Source organism: Panthera pardus, unplaced genomic scaffold (genome assembly GCF_024362965.1).
Source record: "Panthera pardus isolate Hobbes unplaced genomic scaffold, ASM2436296v1 HiC_scaffold_3, whole genome shotgun sequence".
Lineage (NCBI taxonomy): Eukaryota > Metazoa > Chordata > Mammalia > Carnivora > Felidae > Panthera > Panthera pardus.
Window position 1 is genome coordinate 2,298,392 of NW_026526876.1, and position 10,080 is coordinate 2,308,471.

The 10,080-nt window shown below is 48.5% G+C and overlaps 1 pseudogene; it reads right to left on the minus strand.

Annotated features, from left to right (window-relative positions):
• LOC109245798 (regucalcin-like) lies at window positions 1–854 on the minus strand (annotated as a pseudogene).
• Between the last annotated feature and the right edge of the window lie 9,226 nt (window positions 855–10,080).

A 10,080-nucleotide genomic window follows, 5' to 3' on the forward strand; every position in this document is an offset into this window, starting at 1 on the left:
CTAGGGATAGGGAGGAGTTCCTCTGACCCCCCAGGCCAGCTATCTTGAAAATTCCACCAGCTTCAGGCTGCTGCAATAGACCCTCGGGGTCCATTCCATCCCGGCACAGGTCGCCTACATTTCAGACTAGTCCCTCCTTCCGGAGCCGCAAGTTGTTTTATCAACAGGCCAACTTCAGGATTTGGAGTCTTTCTTTCCCCTGTCTCAGGATCTACGCGGATCACTCTTCCTCCAATGTTAACAGGCCACCCAGAGCTCCCCCTCAGCATCCATACACATCCCATCTGGAATTTGCTCTTCTTCTTCCAGCTCGTAAACACTTCTGCGGTTGGAGAGCTTTCCTGTCTGCAGGTCACAAAGGCATCCACGGAGGACAGGCTGCCAGTGTGATAGAAGCTTTTATGGTCCAGGGATCCATCCAATCCGTTGGAGATGTCCACGTGGCCCAAGGACTTTCCCACGGTCAGGAAGGAGGGGCTACAGGGGCCCCTGGTGCCATCCAGAACTTCTGGGGCTGTTTCCTCAGCCACGGTGCCAGCTAAATCTCTCCCATCAGGATCCACCTTGCTGTTCTTGTCTTTACTGTGCTCTCAGGACCACTGCTGACTGATCTTCCCAGTTCAAAGCACAGAACTTCGTTCCGACTGTGGCCATATAGCCCCCCGACTGGCGAAGGGCCACAGAGCTGACAGGACATCCACGATCACTTGCTGTGCTTGCTTGCTGAGCGAGTCCCACCAGCAGAACTCTTTTGCAGAAATCTCTGCGAAGACCAGAGCGTTGGACGCCTCCTCCCACCCTGGAGATTGGTCGTACCGGCCGTACCCGGGCAAAACACACTTAATCTTTTTTTTTTTTAATTTTTTTTTACATGTATTTATTTTTGAGAAACAGAGTGAGACGAAGCGTGAGCGGGGGGAGGGGCAGAGAGAGAAGGAGACACAGAATCTGAAGCAGGTTCCAGGCTCCCAGCAAGCGGTCAGCACAGAGCCTGAGGCGGGGCTCGAACCCACGAACTGTGAGATCGTGACCTGAGCCGAAGTCGGACGCTCCACCGACCGAGTCACCCAGGTGCCCCCAAAACGCACTTAATCTTGGGGCGCCTGGGTGGCTTAGTCGGTTGAGTGGCCGACTTCAGCTCAGGTCATGATCTCGCGGTCCATGAGTTCGAGCCCCGCGTCGGGCTCTGGGCTGATGGCTTGGAGCCTGGAGCCTGCTTCCGATTCTGTGTCTCCCTCTCTCTCTGCCCCTCCCCCGTTCATGCTCTGTCTCTCTCTGTCTCAAAAATAAATAAAACGTTAAAAAAAAAAAAAAGAAAAAGAAAAAGAAAAAAAAAACCAAAACGCACTTAATCTTAATGGAAGACATTTTACTTTTTTTTTTTTAAATTTTTTTTTTCAACGTTTTTTATTTATTTTTGGGACAGAGAGAGGCAGAGCATGAACGGGGGAGGGGCAGAGAGAGAGGGAGACACAGAATCGGAAACAGGCTCCAGGCTCCGAGCCATCAGCCCAGAGCCTGACGCGGGGCTCGAACTCACGGACCGCGAGATCGTGACCTGGCTGAAGTCGGACGCTCAACCGACTGCGCCACCCAGGCGCCCCAAGACATTTTACTTTTAAGATGATAGGGTGGGGGCGCCTGGATGGCTCAGCTGGTTGAGAGTCCGACTCTTGATTTAAGATCAAAATCCACTTTCCCTTCTTCTGTAAGTGCTGAGACACAGGACCACCACCATGGCGTAAAATACACTCAAAGCCTCTCGAAGCATCATAGATGCTTAAAACACAGTTTACCTACGTTCCAAAAACAGCACCCCAGTTAGCTAAAGAGCCTGTTCACCTTCACAAACCCCACAAGAAGACGTTAAGGGGATATGGTGAAAAACACAAGGAACCTCGGAGTCAGGGGCATCAGAGTTTGTGAGAACTGGGGGCCGGTGACTCTGTGGGTGGTGGTTTCCTCATCAAGTGAAGCCAGTTTTGCTGAGCTGAGGACGCATGTGAATAAAGGGCCCAGCAGGGTCAGGAGAACTTGAAGGAAGATCTGCTCTCAGACAGATTCTCCTGAAACATCTAACTTCCAAGGACGAAGGCAAGATCGGCCATATAAGCAAGAAGAAGAAGAAGAAAGCTGTCTGTATCATATCCGTTAGACTGTTTTCCTCAGTGCGAGAGGCAGGGTCATCCAAACTGGACCAGGGATGGCTAGGGAGGAGCCCGAGGGAGGGAGGGCTCAGGCATATCCATCCGGGCTCCCAGATTCACGTTCCTGAGGGAAGCAAGGCTGGTACTTTGCTAACATGGCAAGTGCATCCGGGACACCTTGCAGGCAGGAGCAAATCAGAAACCAAACACTTGGATTCCCCAGATCAGGGAGACCTGAGTCCTCTAAGTTGCATACTTCCCGACCTAAAATCCTGCCCCTCGACTTTTGTAATGCCGACGTCTGAAGACGTGTCACCAACTTTATGGATATGATTTTCATGTGAAATGTATTTATTTATTCATTCATTTACTTAGCGTCACGGACAGACTTGGTAACCTTGGAGATCTTGACTTTATCTGTTTCCTCTTTGAATACCTGTAGTGTTTCCTTATTTGACAATCCATCTCTGAAGTCTGACGTGGGAACAGTTCTGCAGTTTAACCTCCTTCTCTTGTCTAAAATGCATCGGTTTCCGGGCCACCTGGGTGGCTCGGCCGGTTAAGCGTCAGACTTTCGCCTCGGGACACGGTATCGCAGTTTGTGAGTTTGAGCCCCGCATCGGGCTTGGGATTCTCTCTCCCTCTCTCTGCCCCTCCCCCGCTTGTGTTTTTTTTCTCTCTCGGTAAATAAATAGATGAACTTGAAAATGCGTGTGTTTCTGGGTCTTCTGGTCACCACTGACACACTGGGAGTGCTTACCACCAGACCCAAGAAAACTGGCCTTTGGAGCGTGGGGCGTCCCGATTGGGTGGGGGCCTGTGGTGCCCGCAGTGGAAGAATTCACCCAAGGCAGAACAAGAGAGATGGGAGTTTACTGAATACACTGCAAGAGAGCAGCGGCAGGACAGCAAAGGAGAGACCACCTGCCACAACGCGGTAGTGAGGGGCTATAGTTACACGGTGGGGTGAGGGAGCATGGAAACATGGAATTTTCCCTTTTCGGTTAATCTTACCCACTGCCCGGTTGTGCTTGGTCGTGAGGGCCTGTGGCTATTTCGAAGTGGGTCACTTAATGAGCCTGTTTGCGTTCAGCTCGGGGGTCCCTGCGGGCCCTTCTGCCTTGTTCAAGGTTCCGTTGCTCTAGCGTGTTGCTTCTACACGAAGAATGGCTGGTGCCAGCCCGGCCCAGTCCAGCAAGAGTCTCATGAAGCAATAAAGCTTGGCTCTCACTGACCCTGTGTCTTATTTATTTAAAAAAAATTTTTAATGTTTATTTATTTTTGAGACAGAGGGCGAGTGGAGGAGGGGCAGAGAGAGAGAGGGAGACACAGAATCCAAAGCAGGCTCCAGGCTCTGAGCTGTCGGCACAGAGCCCGACGCGGGGCTTGAACTCACGAACCGCGAGATCATGACCTGAGCCGAAGTCAGAAGCTTAACCGACTGAGCTACCCAGGCGCCCCTGCCCCTGTGTCTTCTATGTGTCTTCTGGCTCTGTTTCTGTCCTGGGTTGTGTCTGATTCTTGGCCAAGTCTGGTTTGGGTCTGGTTCTGACCTGCATACAGCTACTTACGCCTCCATGGCAGGGAGTGGGGGAGATACACGGTCGGACCATTTGGAGAGCCTCGTCAGATGGGAGCCAAGAGGAATTCGGATCTTTAGGTTATGTCTTCATTTACCTTGGGGATTCCGATACCTCCCGGGAAGCCCCGTTATGTTTTTGTGGGCACACGCCAGCACGAGCTCAAATCACTTAAGAGGAAAAGTGGTTATTTTCCCTCCCTGGAATGGAGAGGAGCCCTCTAGCTGCTGCAGCTCAACCAGCCGGTTAGTGTTGAGGTTCTGTGTTTTACTTATTGACGTGTGGGTGAAGTGACTGAAACAGGTGGTTTGTTCTCTTTCTCTGTGTGTACGTTTATAAGAAGCATTCTGCACCCAATTCCAGTGTGTGTGTGTGTGTGTGTGTGTGTGCGCGCGCGCGTGTGTGTTGGGGGTGGTTCCCCACCCACCAAACAATTCTCGGACACTGGCAGGGTGTCCCTAATCCTCCAGTTCAAGTCAATTCCAATTCCAATTCCAATTCCAATACCATCCAATTCCCGTGACCCCTACCCTAAACAATTAATTTGCTAGAGCAGCTCACAGAACGCAGAGAAACAGTTGACTTACTTAGATGACCGGTTTATTAGGATGAAGGGATATAACTCAGGAACAGCCAGATGGAGGAGACACACAGGGCAAGGGGTGTGGGAAAGAGCGGGGAGCTTCCATGTTCTCCAAGGGCCACTGTCTCCGAATAGCAGCCTGGTCACTGACCCAGCAGCTCTCTGAACCCCATCCCCTTTGGGGTCTTGATGGAGGCTTCATTAAGTAGGCACGATTGATTAAATCATTAGCCATTGGCAGTCGAACTCGACCTCCAACCCCCTCTCCCCTCCTTGTAGGTTGGGGGTAAAACCAAAAGCCTCTAATCACATAGTTGGCTCAAGTGGCAAACAGCTCTCACCCTTAGGTGAGGTCCAAAAGTCACCAAAAAAAGACTTCTCGATTTCTCCTATCACTTAGGGAATTCCAATGGTTTTAGGGGCTCTGGGCCAGAAACGGGATGAACACCAAACACAGTATATATTTCTTACTATAAAGCACAACATCGCAATTTAAAAATTTTTTTTTAACATTTATTTATTTTTGAGACAGAGAGAGATAGAGCATGAATGGGGGAGGGCAGAGAGAGAGGGAGACGCAGAATCGGAAGCAGGCTCCGAGCTGTCAGCACAGAGCCCGAAGCGGGGCTCGAACTCACGGACCGCGAGATCACGACCTGAGCCGAAGTCGGATGCTTAACCGACTGAGCCACCCAGACGCCCCACAACATTGCAATTTTAAAAAGGCTTTTCCCTATCTTGTGAATGATGGTAACTTACCTTTCACAATGGTCTATTTATAATCTCTCTGTAGCTCATTCTCTGTCTCTCTCTGTGGTATGTCTCCATTCCGACACAGACCCCTGACAAGGGAAATGAGATTAGCAGGACTGGCTAAAATGAATCATTTGGAGTGAAAAGAATATTGGAAAATTAGCCACAACGACCACCGCAGTGTTCCCCATAATAAGAAGAATCAGAGTGGCTTTGGACTTTTCGTCTGTAACACACTATGCTAGAAGCAATGGGGTATCTCTAATGTGTGAACAGAAGACAAAAAAGGTGGCATGCAAGGGTCCACAAAATATATATTGCATAGCTTTTCTAAAAAAGCGGCTACTTGAGAAATCACCCACTCTATAATGAAGAGTTCTTCAGAATAAAGAATACCGGAAAGCCAGGCACATGCTGAGAACCCAGTGAGTGCGGTATGCAGAGTAATGGCCCCCCAACGACGTCTATACTCTAACCCCCAGAACCTCTGAGCGTTCCCTTTTGCATGGCAAAGGGACTTTGCAGATGTGATTCATTTAAGGATCGTGCATGCAAATATTATCAAGTAGGCCCAGTATAACCTCCAAGGTCCTTACAAGAGGAGAGCAAGCGGGTCAAAGTCAGAACAAGGAGATATGATGAAGCAGAGGTTAGAGCCATGGACTTGGAAGATGGAGGAAGGAGCCACGAGCCAAGGCAGCCTTTAGATGCTGGAAAAGGCGAGAAAATGGATTCCCCCCCCCCCCCCCCCAGAACCCCCAGCAGGATCGCAGCCCTGCTCACATCGTGATCTTATCCCCACAAAACCCATTTCAGACTTGTGACCTCGGTAAAATACTAAAGTTTTTGAAAGACTATTTCTATTGGTAAAACTACTCGGTTATCAAGAGTCATACAAAGACTCCAACTACCTCCATTTTGAGCTCAAACTTTCTGAGTGATTTAAGTTCTTCTCTTCCGGCTTATCTCTTAGCTCGGGCAAAAGACCCTTCGGGCAAAGCATCCGGTGATGAAAACCGAAACTACCCCCTCGAGCGAGTGCTAAGTGACAGCCCTGAGCCAGTGAGACCCTGGGGGGAGGGTGGGGGCTGGCTCCAAGACACTGATGGACCCGATCGATGGATCGTTACTGCCCACCCACCGGTACCTGCCAACCCTTGCCCCACACTTTCCTTGTGTAACCCTGGAAGGTTTTTTTTTTTGGCACTTTGGCGACGTCTTTGAGAAGCTACTTCGCTGTCTTCCTGGTGTTGGCTTCACGGAAGTAAATCCCTTCCTCGTGTCACCTCCACTCGTCTCTGCCTTTGGATTTTGTCAGTGGTGCGTGGCCGAACGTGGTCCGGTTGTGACCCCCCTGGAGTCAGGTGCTCATCGCCCTTGGGCCCTGGCTACATTTTCTTGTTTCAAGCCAAGTAAATCTGTGGTCATGTGTTACAACCACAACCTATAAACGTTTATCATTGGCCAAAATCGATTCAAGAAGAGGTAGAAAATCTGAATAGACCAGCAGCCCCGGAAGAAACAGAAACTTTCCCCTTTTTTTCTTCTTATTTTCAAACTAAATATAGCTCCTAAAAAAAAAAAAAGGCATCAGCCAGTCTTTTGATGAATGCCGTCAAACCTTCAAAGAACAGATAATTCTTTCTTCTTTTTTTTTTTTTTTCAACGTTTTTTATTTATTTTTGGGACAGAGAGAGACAGAGCATGAACGGGGGGAGGGGCAGAGAGAGAGGGAGACACAGAATCGGAAACAGGCTCCAGGCTCCGAGCCATCAGCCCAGAGCCTGACGCGGGGCTCGAACTCACGGACCGCGAGATCGTGACCTGGCTGAAGTCGGACGCTTAACCGACTGCGCCACCCAGGCGCCCCTCTTTCTTCTTTTTTTAAGTTTATTTACACGTGTGGAGGAGGAGAGGGGAAGAGAGAGAGGGAGGCAGAGAATCCCGAGCAGGCTCCATGCTGTCAGCGCAGAGCCCGATGCGGGGCTCGAACTCGCAAACCGTGAAATCATGACCTGAGCCCAAACCAAGAGTCGGATGCTTAACTGACTGAGCCACTCAGGCGCCCCCAAAGAACAGGTAATTCTGATGATATTCTAATAATTACAAAGCGTAAGAACAGAAAGCTTCACAATTGATTCTACGAGGTTATAAATGGTGTGATAACTAACTTGGACAAAGACAGGGAAAACGTATACAAAAGAGTGCACAGATATAAACATCCTGAATGAAACACTAGTAATAAATTCACCACCATAGACCACTGATGCTATACCATAATCAAGGGGAGTTTATTCCAGGAATCAGTGATGGTTACACATCAGGGAAGCGATGATGAACTTCACATTGAAATCCTCAAAGAAAAGAAAATGTGATTACTTCAGTGAACACTGGGGGGAAAAAAGCAGACAAAAGTAACTTCAATATGTGCCTTTTAAAAATCTCTTAGCGGGAGCCACAGAGGAACATAGTAATGACAATTTTTCAAAGATCATCAGCAAAGTCAATACATTACTCATCTAGGGGGAATCAGACATGAATTGAAGTAGGGATATGATTGACCGGGAAGTCTCAGTATCTTAATGAGATACAATCTTTCTGAATAAATCCGCGGATATCATGGCATGTCAGTCAAGATCCCAGCACCGTCCAAGTCAAGCATGCTTTCCCACAACCATTCTTTTTTTTTTTAATTTTTTTTTTCAACGTTTTTTATTTATTTTTGGGACAGAGAGAGACAGAGCATGAATGGGGGAGGGTCAGAGAGAGAGGGAGACACAGAATCGGAAGCAGGCTCCAGGCTCCGAGCCATCAGCCCAGAGCCTGACGCGGGGCTCGAACTCACGGACTGCGAGATCGTGACCTGGCTGAAGTCGGACGCCCAACCGACTGTGCCACCCAGGCGCCCCCCTTTTTTTTTTTTTTTTTTAATTTTTTTTTCAACGTTTTTTATTTATCCCACAACCATTCTCGAAGTAATCCTTTGCTTATGTATTGACTCCAATGGCCAAATAGGACTTTCTAGTGTAAGAGAAGGCCTATGGATGAGGTCCATGTTTTGGCTGACCACCGTTTCCTTGATCAAGTTATCTAGTCTTAACATAACTGTGTGTTGTTTTAAACTAATTATCAATTGACAAGATCTTTTCTTCCCCATTACTTTTCTTTTTCAGAAAGGTATTTGTTTTGGGGGACAGCTGGTTGGCTCAGCCGGTTAAGCATCTGACTCTTGATTTTGGCTCAGGTCACGATCTCACGGTTTGTGAGACAGAGCCCCACGTAGGGCTCTGGGCTGACAGTACTGAGCCTACTTGGGATTCTCTCTCTCTCCCTCTCTCTTCCCCTCCCCCCACCTCTTTCACACACAAAATAAATGAACATTAAAAAAGAAATAAAATAGGGGTGCCTGGGTGGCTCAGTTGGGTAGGCATCTGACTTCGGCTCTGGTTATGATCTCACGGTTCGTGGGTTCGAGCCCTGCATCGGGCTCTGTGCTGACAGCCCAGAGCCTGGAGCCTGCTTCGGATTCTGTGTCTCCCTCTCTCTCTCTGCCCCTCCCCCACTCACGCTGTCTGTCTGTCTCTCTTTTTAAACAATAAAAAAAAATAAAAATTAAACAATTAAAAAAAAAAAAGAATGAGTGGTGTCCTTATAAGAAAACAGGGACACAGAGGTAGACGCCCAGGGGGAATGCCAAGTGGTGGTGGAGACAGAGATTGGGATTATGTGGCCACAAAAGAAGGAATACCACGGACTGCAGGCAGCCACCAGGAGCTAGGAGAGAAGCATGAAACAGATTCCCCCTCTGAGCCCCCAAGAGGGAACCAATCCTGCTAAATCCTTGATTGGAGACACCCTGCCTCCAGAACTATGAAAGAATGACCTTCTGTGGTTTCAAGCCATCAAGGTTGTGGTAACTTGTCACAGCAGCCATAGGGAACTCAGACAGGTGCATGCCATGGGTATGATTTTGATAGTGACCTTGATCATCTGGTTGAGGGAGCGTTGCCAGTTTTCTCCACTTTAAAGTGATGAATTCCCCCACCCCGCCCCCAGTGTTGCAGGCTGTGCCCTTTGGAAGGAAGTCACTGTGCACGGCCCCCTTAGGGAGTGAGACATGATGCTTCCCATCACAAGGAGGCTTTGTTGCTGTTGTGAAAGCGACTTCTGCCTCCAATATATTCATATATGGTATTACCAATGTAAAGGACTGGAATTATCTGTTGAAGAACTTGTCCATAGCAACTTTGTTAAATCCCCTTATGAATTCTATTAGCTTTCTTTCCCATTTGCTTAATTTGGATCGTGTGTAATTGTAACTGCAATTGTAATGCTTTGGCCTCTCTCTCTCTCTCTCTCTCTCTATATATATATATATATAAATCTATATACACACACATATATATCACACTTCCGTTCCACCTCTGGTTATACTGGCCAAGACTCCGGAATACTAGTAAAGAACGGCCGCGATTGAGTCAGCGTATATCCTAGGGTTTTTGTCTATTGGGACCCTCACCTCCTCCTCCGCTTTCCTGCATGTAATTCTGGTGAGACTATTACCAGTCACAGAGCCCAACCCTTTGGAGACAGGCCTGAGCGCAGGGTCCAGGTCTAGGCAAACATTAGACCCTCTTTTCCTTCCCCGGGATGATTTTCCCAAAAGTGGGCAAGAAACCTCCATCTGACCACTCAAGTTTTCTCTCTGGTTTTTGTCTGTTTATTTGTTTGGAGCTAGAAGAGAGAGGGCCTTATTATCTGGTTTACAGGGTGGGAAAGAAAGGGGTGAGGGTTCCCAGAGGCAGCTCTGCCCAGCACAGGAAAAGAGAGGCTGCCTATGTAGAAAAAAATGAAACCAAGGAGAGAATCAAAACCGGTGGGAAGACGAGGGAAGGGGAGGAGAGATGGGGGAGAGGGAGAACAGTAAAGACCTTGCTTTAAAATCCCCGCATCCAAACTTCCTGGCTTGGGGGGCCCCAAACTTTATGCTTTCCATTTTCTTTGCTTAAGTTGGGTC